Here is a 15,016-nt window from a genome sequence, read left to right as displayed (position 1 = left end):
CACCTTCTCAATTCTAGTGCTTTCCCTCTCTTAATGATTTCCTACTTATCCTGTCTATATCTTCTTGGTACAAATTTGTTTGCTTGTCTATCCCATTATGTTGTTATGAGTTCTGGAGGGCAGAGACTGGTTTTTGCCTCTTTTTATACCCACAGTGCTTAGCACAGTGTCTGGCACATGGGAGGCACATTGGATAAATATTTATTGACTGATTGCTGACCTCAAAGGGCTATTGTGTTTATGATTATTATGTTAATATATCTCAAATTTCTACCCTTAAGAGCTCTCCCTCTCACTTAAGCTCTGGTCTTTTAACTCCAACCCCTTTATGGAAATTCCCATGTGGATGTCTATTTGAGGTGTCTAAAATTCAGTTTTCTTTCATGTGATTTGGCAAACACTAATTAGGCACCCACTGTGTGCAAAGCACAGGGCCAGGCTTTGGGAGAAGATATACAACTTAGCTAAGGAATGTCTCTTGCCCTCATGAAGCTTAGAGTCTTCCAAAGAAGATGTTTTGTTCCCTTGATCCTCCAAGGTGGGGCAGCCCAGCGTGGGACCTGACAGGAGCAGTGGCATACTTTCCAGTGTTGACAGAAGCCTTCCTGTGGAGAGTGTTCCAGCAAGCAGAGGGGTGGGATATAGGGCAGAATCACCACATAAGCAAACACAAGTCAGAGGTGGGATTTGTAGGTCTTACAGGCAGTGGTAATGCCTGAAATATAAATGAGGGTGATAACCAGTGTTGCCAGCTGTGAAGCAGAATGGGCTTAAAGGCTCAGAACCAGAAGTACTGTCCACCACAAGGAGGCAAGCAGGAGGCAAAGGCTGAAGGCAAAAATCAAACAGCTGCTATTGAGTGCACAATAGAGTATTAGGATGGGCCTGAAAAATGGCATTTTCACATATGCTGTTCCGCTGATGATTTGAGTACCACTACACATAGTATTCCCCCTCTCCCCAACCAGTTTCTCCAGAATTTCCTTCATTTAGAGCACTCCTGTCACTGCTACCTAGTTAACTGCCATATCAAGTACAGGCATCTTTTCTACACTGTGACTTCCCCATTATGGTTTCTATATACCGTGGGTGATCATAAAAAACTAAACAGAGGGAATGGCAGCTAGGTGGCTCAGTGGATTTAGAACCAGGCCTAGAGATGGAAGGTCTTGGGTTCAAATCTGGCCTCAGACACTTCCTAGCTGTATGACCCTGGGCAAGTCACAACCCCCAAAGCCTCGCCCTTGTAAGGAATTAAATTAAGGGTTTGACTAAATATGTGAGAATTCTAATATGGCAGTCACCAATTTAAAATATTAGAGCTCAAGTCAAAATGACTTTTAGTAGCTTTTATTTACAAAGAGGTGGAAAGAGTGAAAATAGTGAATTACAAAAAAAAGGGTACAGAAGATGTCTAGCCTATCACACTAAATATTGTTCCAGTGTTTGGCTCAGCCTGGCAGGGCTTGTTAACCTTTGAACAGAGAACCTGGTGTTCTACCCATGTGGCCTCCTCCAAGGTGGGGGTGGGGGTGGGGGAGGAGAAGGCCTCTCCCTCTGGAACTAACCTCTCTCCAGAAGCTAGGAAAGGAAGGTCAGCTACTAACTCATCCAAGAAACAGTCCAAGAGCTGAGGTCCCAAGTCCAAAGTCATAGCTCCAAGCCACAGTCCCAGTCTAAGATCCTCCAAGCTCCAGATTTAGGCAAAAGATGACTCCAGCTGAAGTCTTTCAGGACTTTTTATAGTCACTTTTTGTCCTTTCTTCTTTTCACAGGGACCAATCACTGCTTCCAAATTGCCTAGCATTTCCTGGGGGAGGGGGCAGTGTCTGTGGGATCCACTTCTTACCCTCTGAAGGCGTCAACTCTTATTAAAGTATTCACAAGTTTCTGATTGATTGGATTAAAAGGGTGGAGCTCTCCAAGTATGTGACTTGTGAATTCTCTTACTTGATGGCTAACAAAGTGTTAAGTAGGGGTTAAGTAAGTGTTAACTCAAAATAGAAAAAGAGAATAAAGAATTCCCTTTCACCCTCTCACTGTTGTTCTGCTTTGGAACCAATATACAAAGTTGATACTAAGATGGAAGGTAAAGGTTTAAAATAAAAAGAAAGAAATTAAATATATAACTTTTTGGAGTGTTATGGAAGCCACAGATGAAAGCCAGCAGATGATACAAAAAAAATTTAGAAAATCATTTTTACTTAACATTGACTTACATATAGACTATAACCAAATACTTAACCTACATTTTATAATAAGATACTATAAATACCCCATGAAAGAAAAAAGAAAAAAAAAATTTAGACTTCTCCTCTGGTACAAAGGGAAGGCCAAAATTTTTTTACGGAGATTTTCCAGATTGTGGGGTGCCGCATCCCTAACCCCTATGATGTGGAAAGGATATCTGTAATTCATATGATAGCAGACAATATGGCATGTATATAAATAATTATTATGCAAAACACATGAAGATCCATCAGAACAGAAATAGAAATAATGTTGTGGTGGGAATATATGACAAATTGCCCAGTTAAAGAAAAGAAATGCTGCTCTTACTCCTACTCCTGCTCCTGCTCCTCCTAATGCTGCCACTGCTCCTGCTGCTGTTACTGCTGCTGTTTGGAGAAGCTCTCTGGAGGCTTGGAAAGTCTAAACCCCTCTTTCCCTTACATTGCCAACAGCTGAGTGCTTGCTTGCTATTTGCCTTGGAAGCCTGGGTGTGTTTCCCTTGGGCAAGAGAGCTTCTACTCTTAACTCCCTGTCCATATGGCAGTTGAAGCAAGCTGCTCCCTGGTGTTTTACCCCTAGGGGGAAGGGGAAGGAAGGTTTTTCTTCCAAACAGGAAGTAGAATTGTAAGTATGGCTCACTCTATGAAAGGACAGTGTATTTCCTATCTCAAACAGCTCCCAGTTGTAGGGTATCTTTTTTTCCCTACTGTTCCTGGGTGCACTGGTCCTTGTGATTAGCTTGAATAATCCTGAGATTCAGAGGAGAAATTAATCTCCCTAACACCCCCTTGCCATTCTGGCCTGTGCAGTCAATATAATACATCCAATATGGGATTCCTCCATACTATGTTCAGCGTGGAATTCTTCCTCACTATGGGAGATTCCAGGGTGTGACCAAAAGGAACCTAGATGGATGATGATATAGGGGGGTGGGGGGGAAGGAACCTTAAAGAGTGTAGAGGTAGATTTTAAGGCTTTTCAGACTCCATTGTTTTGTGAAAAATCTCTGTATTGGAAATGGAAAAAAAGAACTCTTGAATTCAGTGCTTATATCTTGACACATATATTGTATTTGCTGATTTCTTGTTTTAAGATTTTATTTTGTTAAGTTCTGTTACACTATGTCACTTAAGTTACTGTGTTTTGACAATTAGCTATATGTGCTTTTATATTGTCTTTATTTGTACCTCCCTCTCCATATGACTGGACTGGAGAAGATACCATATAAAAGTACCTTTGAGATGTTTGTAATAAGAGGTAAGGGTCCATTTAGTAGCTGAAGTGAAGTGTTACAGCACTAATCCCCACCTCTGCATTTGTAAAAATGTAATGGATGAGACATACAAAGACATGCCTTTTATGGCTGTTACAGCCTCACACCAGAGGAGCTGGGAAGATTTTCCTAGGGGGTGTGGTATCCCTGGATGGCTTCCAAGAGGAAGCATTTCCCATGAAGCCTATGTAGCTTCTGGATTTTTAACTCTTCAGCTTAATCTACCTCCACCAGAATGATCTAGATTCTTGGTGATATTTTAGACCCAAAAGGTTTTTCTTGAATTGGCTGCTATACTACTGTTTTTTTAATAAAGTTGTTTTCTTAGTGAAAATTAATGTATCCTGAGTTGATCCATGTGTTTGTCAACACCCTCCTCAGAGGGTATTGTATAATTGTCATAAAATTCTAGTTTTATAAAAGTTAAGAAACTTGAGAGATGCATCTTAAAGGAAGAAAGTAACACTGAGGCAGAGATGAGGACAGCGGGAGTGGCAAGTGCAGTCATAGATATGAAAGATGGAGCTTCTTGAAAGAGGTACAGAGACCAGTTGGGCTAGATTTCAAAATGGGGGAAAGGGAATAATGTCCAATGTGGCTGGAGTAGGAGTTGCTTGTTATAGGGCTTTAAAAACTAAAGGGAGAGATGATGCACTTGTGAAATTCCTATTGCTGGGCAGGGAAGGGGAGCTGGTAAAGCTGCTGGATCACCTGGGCTTGAAAGTTTTGAAATGAGCTGCAGTGGGCCAGAGGTGATCAGAACTAAGTCTTGCACCAATAGAGTGAGTGTCAGGAGTGGGAGAAACGACCTGAGGGGCACAACAGGCCAGATTGGCAATAGAACACATCATTCCAGGCCAATTAGTAATGGCCACTGCTCCTTTATCCTGGCTGAGAGAGGGAGACCAATCTCTTAAAAACTCAACAGAGGAGTTTATATTTCATCCTTGAGGCAAGAGGAATCCAAGGGAGTTAGCGGAATAGGGAGTAACAGGGTCAGATCTGAGTCTAAGGACAGACTGGAGTTTACGGAGAGACCAGTAGGGAGGCTGGTGAATAATCTAGATGAGAGGTGATGACAGCCTGAACTAAGGAGGTGGCTGAATGAGTGGAGAGAAAGGATCACATTCGGGAGATGTTGGGAAGGAAGAAATGGCAAGATTTGGCAAGTGACTATAAATGTGGGGTAAGGTAACATGAGAAGTTGGGCATAATAATAACAATGATAGCATTTACATAGCATTTAAAGGTTTGCAAAGTGTTTTATAAATATTACCTCATTCAGTCTTCACAACTCCAGATAGGTAATTAACTGTTATACTCATTCTACAGATGTTAAGTGACTTGCCCAGGGTCACACAGCTAATAAGTGTCTGAAACCGGATTTGAACTTGGGTTTCCCTGACTCCAGGTGCAATGCTTTAATGCTCTGTCCAATAATAATGCTGAAGTTATAAACAAGGGAAACTGGAAATAGTCCTATATACTCTTTGTTTTTTCTTTCTTTCTTCTTTTTTAAAGTCGTCCAATAAACTCTTCTCTTTTCCTTCTATTCTCAGTAACCTAGAAGCTCCTATAGGTTTATCTCCCCTCCCTGCCCACATATACACACACACAATATACATCAAGAATAAAGTTGAACTTATGGGAGTTTCTGAGATGAGAGAACTCTACATACATACACAGAGACACAGATATAGAGACAGAGACAGAAACAAGAGAGAATATGGAGGGAGAAGAGGGCCTAGGAGAGAACTTTGGGAAATACCCTCAGTTAGGAGGGGTGATATGAGCGATAATTCAACAAAGGAGAATGAAAAGTGGTCAGTTAAAAAGAGAACCAGGAAAAAATAGTGTCACAAAAATCCAAAGAGGAGATAGTATCGAGGAGAGAAGGCGGTCAACAGTATCAAATTCAACAGATAAATTGAGAAAAGAACATCAGATTTGGCATTTAAGAAGTTGCTGGTAACTTTGGAGAAGGAAGTTTCAATTGACGATGAGGTCAAAAGTTAGATGGCAAAAGCCTGAAGAATCAGAGGAGGAGGGGGAAATAAGTTTCAACAATATTTTTAAGGAATTTGGCTGAGAATGGGAGGAGAGATATGGGATGATACTGAGGTGTCTCTAGAGTTTACTGAGAGATTTTTAAGGCTGGAGAGACCTGGGTATGTTTGAAGGCAGGAAGGAAGGACCTTTACTTTTTTTTTTCCCCCCTCACTAAGGTCCTATTTTTCTTGCTTCTTTATCACATTGAGGCTGGAGAGAGATAACGGCCTGCAGGCCTATCTCTCCTGTCTAATCTGATACTGCTCCAGGTCCGTGGGGCAATGTGGTTATTTCACTCTCTGTGATTCTGATGCTATTTCAGCTTTCCTGGTGTGGTGCCACCTCTTTGGTGTCTATGGATGCTGGTGGAGGCCATACAGCCAGAGAATGAACCACACTGATAAAGGACCATGGCAAAGCTTGGATTGTTCTTCCTCACCACTGGGTCCCCCTGGGATAAGGGTAACTCAAAAGGGCAAGTAGCTGAGGAAAGTGTGAGAACTGCAAGTACTACAGGAATTTCTCACTGTTTTTCTTTCTGTAATATAGTAGTTTGGCAAATATTCTGAGGGCAGATCTAACACAGATGAACAATGAACAGCAGTAGTCAAAAAGGAGAATGGTATTTTAGGAGATCCCTGGAAGATGGCTGATAGAAAAAAAGGCTTAAGAAAAGTCTGTGATAGAAGATCCTGAAAAAAGATTTGGAAGCAAGGGAAGAGTTAAGAAAGCAGATAGAGGATGCTATGGAAGAAAGAGAGAAAACCCCAATCTACTTAGGGTAGGAATACTGATGCTACATGTAATACTAGCTGAACATCATAACACTGACCAAAAAAAATTCTATGAGAGAATGTCATATTTCCTTTCTGAGACTCCAGCTCCCTTTCCCCATTTCCAATTGCCGATTCCTTCTCCAATCCATACTCCCCAGAGGCACCAAACAGAAACCTTTTTGACTCCAAGTCCATGACTATGTCACTCCTCTGCTCAAATTTCAGGGGCTTTCAATTTCATCTAGGGTAAAACAGAAACCCCTGTGTTTGGCATCTAAAGCCCTTTGTGATCTGACTTTTACCTTTCCTGACATTTCAGAATCATGGGTACAGAAGAATAGATTTGGAATCAGAGGACTTTCTACCCTTGTGGTCAAGGGAAATTAATTTAATGCTGTCTGGGCCTCAGTTTCCTCCGATGACAACTTAAGTAGTTGGACAAGACAGGCTCCCAGGTCCCTTTGCCAGCTCTAAAATTTATGATCTCTGATCCTCCTCTTCTACACTGCAGCCAAAGGGACATGCTTGCTATTTCCTGTACATGACATCTATGCTCTTTCTTACTCTGACTTCTGTGCAGGCCACCCTTGTTCTCAGAGTCCGTTCCTCCTTTATGACCACCTTCTGGAATACCTCCTCTTCCCTTCAAGGATCAGCTCAAGGACTATATTCAATAAGAGCCCTTTCCTAGTTTCTCTAGCTGTTGGTGCTGCCCCAACCCCAACCACTCAGTGCTCATTCTGTGTAGGTATTTGTAGTCACCTATCTTACTTAGTATGTGTTGCTTATCCCTTGTCCCAGGTGAGCTCCTGGAGGGCAGGGATTTTTTGTTTTTATAACCCCAGCAACTAGTCCAGTGCCTTTAAGGTGCTTTGTAGGTATTTAATAAATGTCTGGGTAACCGAATCAAGCCTGGTGAGGGAACAGTGGAGACAATCCACAGAAATGGGGGTTACTATTATTATCATGGATTCTAGTGGAAGATGGGAAGAAATAGAGGGAGGAGACAGAGAAATTATCAATAGAAAAATGGGGGTTACTGTTATTATTGTGGGCTCCAGTGGGAGTGGGGAAGAATAGAGGTAAGGGGCAGTAGAGACAATCAACAAACCTGAGGTTCAAATCACTTTTCTCTTGCATCTTGATTATAAAATAATTTTCACACAATGACCCTATGAGGCCAGCATTGAAAATATTTTCATTTTACAGTTCAGGAAACTAAGGTTAAGAGATTTTTCCCATTATCATACTGCTAAGAGTCAAAGCTTGGTATTTAAGTCTTGCCATGATATCAAACTGCCCTTGAACTAATGTACTTAATGTCCTATTTAGCTGAACCCATCATTGGACTTCCTTCCCACCCAGAACTGGAACTCCATTGATTCTGGCTAAGGGACACTCTGGCCTCTTAGAAAAGTATGTAGAATGGAGTGAGAGCCAGCACTGGGGAGTGGGGAGGCCTCAAGCCCCACCTCCAACACTTTGTGGTTGTGTGACAAATCAATAGCCTCTCAGCAACCCAAGAGACTCCTTAAGTTTTGGGGCAGATGCCATCTACATTGGCAGCCTATGTTTCCTCACTGGGAATGGTCTATTCCAACGAAATCACAGATCTGAACCAAAAAAGGAAGAACAAAGAAGGGAATGCTCACTGTGTCTATGGGGGTGGGCAGGGAGAACAGGTATTGTGTGGCTAAAAGGAGGGATTGATTGGAGAAGGAAGCCAGGGAAGGAGTCAGCACAATAAAGTAGAAAAAGCATTATAGGGAATCAAGAGGCCCAAAAGGCAGCTAACTGGCATAGAGGTTAAAGTGCTGGGCTTGGAGTCAGAAAAATTCATTTTTGTGAGTTCAAATATGGCCTCAGAAATTTACTAGCTGTGGGTCCCTGGGCAAGTCACTTAACCCTGTTGGCTTCAGTTTCTTCACCTAGAAAATGAGTTGGAGAAGGAAGTGGCCAACCACTCTAGTATCTCTGCCAAGAAAACCCCAAATGGAGTCATGAAGAGTCAGGAATGACTGAAAAACTATTGAACAACCATAAACAAGGCCTAATTTTAAGGGTTGGGCCTGCTGCTACAAATTGTGGGCAAGTCTCATTCCTTCTCTCAGTCTCATGTTCTTCATCTGAAATAAAGACAATTTGATGTTTGTTGAAGCCCATATGAGCACACAACACATCCACCTTCTCCCTACTCCCCAGTCACTCACAGTGTATAAGGAAGCATTTATTGAGTGCTTGCTATTTGCAAAGCACAAGGGCTACAAAAAGAAAAGAGATGGTTTTGGTTTTTTTAGAGCTCATGTTCTTACAGACTCAACAGAATGGTATTAAGCTGGAGACATATATCCTAGTTCTGATCCTAGGTGAGCTCAGTGACTAGGTGAAGGTTAAGGAACCTTTGTAAGCCTCGGTTTCCTCATCTATAAAATGGGATAATTACTACACTACTTAGTTCCTAGTTTTATGAAGAAAGCACTTGGCTAACATTAAAGCACTGTATAAAGGCTGGTTGTTAATTTCTTTCTTCTCATAGCTTTAGTACCCCAATCCTTTGAGTTCTCCCTAACTTCCCATAAATTGCCATTTTGATGCCACTAGCTTGTGCAGTGGGTAGAATGTGAACCTGGAGTCAGGAAGACTTGAGTTCAAATCCAGCCTCAGATACTTATTAGCTATATGACCCTGGATATGTCACTTAACCTCTGTTTTCCTCAAGTTTCCTCCTCTGTAAAATGGGGATAATACTAACACCAACTTCCCAGAATTGTTGAGTAAAATGAAATATTTGTAAAGTGCTTTGCAAACCTTAAAATGTGCTATATAATGCTAGCTATTATTATTATTGCTATTATTGTTCCTTCCTGGGAAGCTCCTTTTCCCTATTCCCAACCCTTATTTCCAAAGGAAGAAAATCCTATCTTTGCAGCTTCTGTGTGTACCATATTTTCTCTTTCATTTTTCCAAGAGGAGCCTCTGAGAGGCAAGGATGGAGGGACCAGGGGGAGAAAACAGGAATGGCCTCCCCACCTATATTATTGCAACTGGCAAAAAGTAGCTTGACTTCTCCTCCTCTATAAAGTCTACCTGTTTGTTGGGATTGTTGAGAAGACTTTAGTACATTTCTCTGAGTTGGGAAGTTTTGATATTAGAGTATATGGCTTCCTCTTCAATTTCTCTCAGTCATATAATAATAATTATTTTCAACAACTATAACAACAGCATATATTGATACAGGGTGTCCCACAAGTCTTAGTGTCATTTTAAGCTTTAATGGCTTTGGGAATAGCTCAAATGCCCTGCTCACAACAACCCTGTTAGGAAGGAAATAGAAGTATTATCAATCCCCTTTTTGCAAATGAGGCTCAAAGAGGAATGAATTGGCTGTGTTCACAAAGTCAGTATTGTTGGAGTTAATCTGAGTCCCAGTGAGCCTATCTTCAGGTCCAGGGCTCCTTCCCCTACACTCACATGTTTCTCCCTGTGTCCTTTATTTTTTAATTTATTTTTAAATTTATTTTAAACCCTTACCTTCTGTCTTGGGAGTCAATAGGCAGAAGAGTGCTAAGGGCTAGGCAATGGGGGGTCAAGTGATCTGTTGGCCTGGAACTCAAGGGACCTGAATTCTAGTCTTGGTTTCATCAAACTGTGTGCCCTTTGGCAAGTCACTTGTCTTCTTCACTTTATTTAACTTATGTATGAAAAGAGGGGATTGAATTAGAAAATCTCAGGTTAAAACTTGTTTAAGACCTTTAAGCATCAAAAGGAGATATACAGCTTAAGAATTCCAGGAGATAGATATACCAAGCGAGGATGCTTTTTTGTTTAAGACAGGGATATAGCCAAGTGTGTAGAAAAGAAAACACAAACCAAGAGAAAAACCTAAATATGAAAAACAAACATGAATATGAGGGAGTCTTGGGGTCCAAGGTAAAAAAGGAATAGGTTTTTGGAGGAGATATTAAAGAGATAAGGAGACTGAGAAGGGAACATATGGAATCAAGGCCAGAAGTGAAAGTGTTAAGTTTGGGCTATGAAGATTAAGAGACGGAATGGAAGAGAGGATATGGGAGGACACAGTATATTTGCTCTATACCTGCCATTTATAGCTTAATTCCTTTGGGCCAAGGCCTGCTTTAAAAATCAAATCTTCCCTGGGAGAGCTAAATCATCTGCTGTTACTATATTGTCTATTAATACTTCAGTAAGGACACTGATAAGAAGAATGAAATATTTTATGGAAGATCAATGTTGACACACAAACCTGGCAATTTTGTCCAGGTCCAGCTCCAGATCCAGGACTCTCATACATTTGTATATAAATGGGAGTCACAGACCTGTGTTCAAATCTTGGCTCTGACTCCTTAGACAGAGGCAGCATTGGGTGATAGGAAGGTCAAAGGGATCTGGAGTCAGAAGTTCTGGCTTTGAATTCTGGTTGGAATGCTCTGTAGTTCTTTGTAGCTGGTCAAGACACTTCCCCTTTCTAGGCCTCAGCTTCCTCACCTGTCAAATGAAGCCTGTGGACCAGCCACCCTCTGAGATCCTGTCCAATGCTGATATTCTAGCCTCAGTTCTTTCTGTCACTTAGTACTTTACTTTTACAAAGATCCATCTCCCATTTCTCCTTTTCCTCACTGAGAAATATTACTGGGAGCTATTAGTTCCCATTATTATTATTATTACTTTATTAGCCTCAATTCTGGGCAAGTCATTTCCTTAACTACTTTACAGGGTTATTGTGAGGATCCTACCTCTGTCATTATAACCTAAAGAGTCATTTTTTTTTTACTTCTGGGACCTTTAGTTTTTTCAGTCATAAAAGGGGGTGGTGGTTTAAGAGACTAACCTATAAGACTGTGGTAATGAGTAAGACTCATAAAACCTCATTTTTGTATGGGACCAGTGATTTCATGGCACATGGAGCTCACAATGAGCAGCCTCCATCTACCAAAGCAGATCTACCACAGTTCTTAAGAGAGTAGCCTGGGGCCTCATTAGTGAACTTGCCCAGGGTCATACTCTTTATCCATCCAACCTCTATAAAATCTGTACTGGGTCAGTAATAAACCACATTTGTAGTACTTCAAGGTTTACATAATACTTCCCCCCCCCCCCCAATAGCATTTTGAGAATGTTAGTCTTATCAGTCTATTGCCAAGGAGTAGCTAGTGGACAGAGCCCAAGATTTGGAAGTCAGAAACATCTGAATTTGAATCCTACTTTACTCACTTACTAGCTGTATGACTTGGGCAAATCACTTAACCTCTTTGTGCCTCAGTTTCCATATATGTAAAATGGGAAGAGTAATAGCACTTATCCCACTGTGTTGTTAGGATTATCAAATGAGTGTAATATGTAAAGTATTTTGCAAATCTTCAAGCATTACATGAATGTTGATTATTATTATTGCACCCAATTTACAAAGGAACTGAAGCCCAGAAAGTTAAAAAAAAAATAGCTAGCCCAATTCATATAGTTGGGACAGGTCTTCTGAAAAGATCAGAATTTTTTCTTTTTAAACAATGTCTTAATTACATTTCACTTTATTTTTATGAAGATCTGCTTCCCATTTCTCCCTTTCCCCATGAAGAAAAAAAGAAAAACCTAAACAAAAACCTTGTTACAAACATGAATAGTCAGGAAAAAAAATTCTTGGATTGGTCACAGCAAAAAAAAAAAGGCTTAATCTGCATTCTCTCTATCAGATTGTGGGTAGTGCTCTACAATTGTGGTTGGTCACTAGGTTGATCAGAGTTAATAAGTTTTTAATAGTTATTGGCCTTATGCTGTTATTATTGTAAAAATTATTCTTTGCATTCTTCATACAAGTCTTCCCAAATTTCTCTGAAATCCCTTTCATTATTTGTTAAAGCATGAAAAGTATTCCATCACATTCATATACTACAACTTGTTTATCCATTCCCCTTTTGATATATACTCTGAATTTCCATTTCTCCTAGCAGGTGCTTAACAATGCTAGTTTCCTAGCTGCCACCATGCTTCTTTGTTGACCACCCTCACCACACCAGGAGCTTTCAGTATTTTTTGTGCAAAAGTCCTTATCCTTTTATCTCTTTGGCAGCATTATCCCTAGTAAAATGATATGGCTAGGTCCAAGGGTATACACAGGTTAGTTAGTAGCTTTTGGAGCATAACTGCATATTGATTTCGGTAATGGCTGGACCAGTATACAGTTCCTCCAATAGTACATTGATGTGCCTGAGCCCCTTTGCCATTTTACTTTTATCTTGTTGTCGTCAATTCTGCTAATCTAAGAGGTATGTGGTAGAACCTAATTGTAGTTATATTTAGCATTTTTCTAATCGCTACTGATTTAGAGCACCCCCTCTCTCCCAATATGGCAATGGATAACGTCTATTTCTTCCTCTGAAAACTGCCTAGTCCTATCCTTTTGATCATTTATCAGTCACCACGGCTTTTCCCACCAAATCACACTATGCCTCCCTTTAATAGTTTCTTCTGTGTGTAGGACACTTTGGGGACAATCATCTCTTTAAGCAACCAGAGTAAGCCTTGTTAGCCTCGAGAGCAGTAGTCTGGTTTGCCCCAGACAGGAATGGCTCAGCCCAGCGAACTGTCCAAGGTGACACACATACAATACGTACACATACATACGTACGTACACACACGCACACACCTGCGAGTGTCACCACCAACTCTCACAGCAGGGAGCCCAAAGCTCTACCACACCCACACGCACACGCGCGCAAACACTAGGCAGGTGGAGGAGAGACCTACCCCTAACCTGACGCGCAGTCAAAGAAGGGGGAATGAATGAGTAACTGCGCATGTCCCTTTCCGGCACCCATACCCTCGTCTTCCGCTACCTGCCGCGGGAAGGCTGTTGGCCGTTGACAGGACCCAGTCGGGACCTCTGGGAAAACGAATTCACTCGACCGACCGTTCGGCTGCGAACTGCCCTGCTTTCCTTCACCCTCCACCCCTTTTGGAGGGTGGACAGCCAAGACTTCAGCTCCGACAGACGTACGCCATCTCGACTACTACGTGTGACGGCACACGTAGCCGCGAGCGCAATTGATTGGCAGGGCGGAGCTAAAAGGAGGCGAGGCGCGCCAAGAGCGCGGAGGGGAGGTGGGCAGGGAGTGAAGAGAACTACAGTTCCCAGTTTCCTTCGCGCAATGTGAGATTTAGAGGTGGTGGGCGAAGATTCGGGCAGGTATTCCCAGCATGCCCCAGCCTGGGAACCTTAGCCCCAGGGTAGGAAAATCAGGCATGGAGGTCCCAGCCACCTTCTTCCCGTCTAAAGGCGGGAACACTGTGGACACTACAACTCCCAGGTGCCGGCGCGCGGCCGCGCCTGCGCCTTGGCGCCCGTCGCCATCTTGCCCCCTTCTGAGGAACCGCAAAACAAACCCAATTCCTGCTGGCCCGGGTCTCGTCGGTGGAACCTTTTAGATGATCTGCGAAAGGCCAGGCAGGTGGGTCGCCCCGGGGCCAGGCTTCGAGAGTGGGTGGCAGGTTAACCTTGGCTTCCTGGGTCCGGCAGGGCTGAGGAGAGCGTGGTGTCCCCCCTCCCTCCTCCGCCGTGCCCATCCTCCGTTGTCTCCTAACGGGATTGGGGGGGCAGAGGACGGGGACTGGGGTTCAGGTCCTTTTGAGGACAGAAGGAAGCTGGCAGGCCCCGCCTGGAACCGGAGCCCAAGAGTGGCCTGGGAGCGCCCAGGCGCTTGCTGCCGCCCCTGTCCCTCTCGAGAGGTGCCTGTGCTCGCAGCAGCCCTTGCCCCTGTCTGGCCTCGCTGTCCTCCCTCCCCTGCAAAGCCAGGGGCTTGCACCAGATGGTCCCCGAGGCCCCTTCAGCTCTTACGTCCAGTGTGATTTCAACTCCCTTCCTGCTCTGACATGCCGAATTCTAAGGGCTCTGACATCTTAGGTTCTAGGATCCAGCTCTGACATTCCGTGCTCTCGGTTCCGAGGTTCTTCTCAGCTCTAACATCCTGGGCTCTCTGTGTTCCAGGGTCCTTCTGGGCATAGCATTCTGTGTTCTCCATATTCTTGGGTCTTTGGGACTCGCTAACATTTTGTGCCCTCTCTGAGCTCTAATACTCTGTGCTGCCCTTGTTGGAGGCTCCTGTCCAGCCTTAACATCCCCACCTCTCTGTGTGCTAGGGCCCTTCCCAGCTCAAACATTCCTATGCTCTCCATGTTGTAGGTAGGGTCCTTTCTCGGCTCGGTAGCGTTCTATGTTCTCTTGATCTAGTGTCCTCGGCTCCAGTATCCGGTGCTGTCCGTATTCTAGGGTCCTTCCAACAGTAACAGTTCTATGCTTTCATATGTCCTAGAGTCCATCCCAGCTCATTAATATCCTGTACTGTCCCTTTTCTAGGATCCTTGCTGGCTCTAACATCCTAGACTCGCTGTGTTCCAGGGTCCTTCTGAGTTCAATAATACTTTGTGCTGTCTATTATCTGGTGTCCATCCCAGCTCTAACATCCCATCCTGTCCCTTTTTGAGGACTTTTTTCAGTTTTAATATCTTATACTTTACTTGTTCTGGGGTCTTTCCAGTCCTAACATTCTGTGCTCTGTGTTTTAGGGTACTTCCCAGCTCTAACTCCCAATCCTCTATATGTTTAGGAGCTCTAACATTCTATATTCTTTGTGTTCTATGGTTCTTCCTAGCTCTAACATCCCATGCTCTCTAT

At 42.9% G+C, this 15,016-nt stretch overlaps 1 protein-coding gene across 11 annotated transcripts in view; it reads left to right on the top strand.

The window, feature by feature from the left end:
• The first annotated feature begins 4,995 nt into the window (after positions 1–4,995).
• EMSY (EMSY transcriptional repressor, BRCA2 interacting) overlaps positions 4,996–15,016 on the top strand; it is a 107,647-nt gene continuing 97,626 nt past the window's right edge. For all 11 annotated transcript variants that reach the window (XM_056794949.1, XM_001363431.4, XM_056794950.1 and 8 more), the window contains exon 1: positions 4,996–13,793. The gene's annotated coding sequence lies outside the window, so the exon portion shown is untranslated. The remainder of the gene's footprint in view (positions 13,794–15,016) is intronic.

The sequence above is a fragment of the Monodelphis domestica genome, chromosome 4 (genome assembly GCF_027887165.1).
Source record: "Monodelphis domestica isolate mMonDom1 chromosome 4, mMonDom1.pri, whole genome shotgun sequence".
NCBI classification, from domain to species: domain Eukaryota; kingdom Metazoa; phylum Chordata; class Mammalia; order Didelphimorphia; family Didelphidae; genus Monodelphis; species Monodelphis domestica.
Note: the sequence above shows the minus strand (reverse complement) of the source record. Positions and strands in the feature narration are given on the sequence as shown.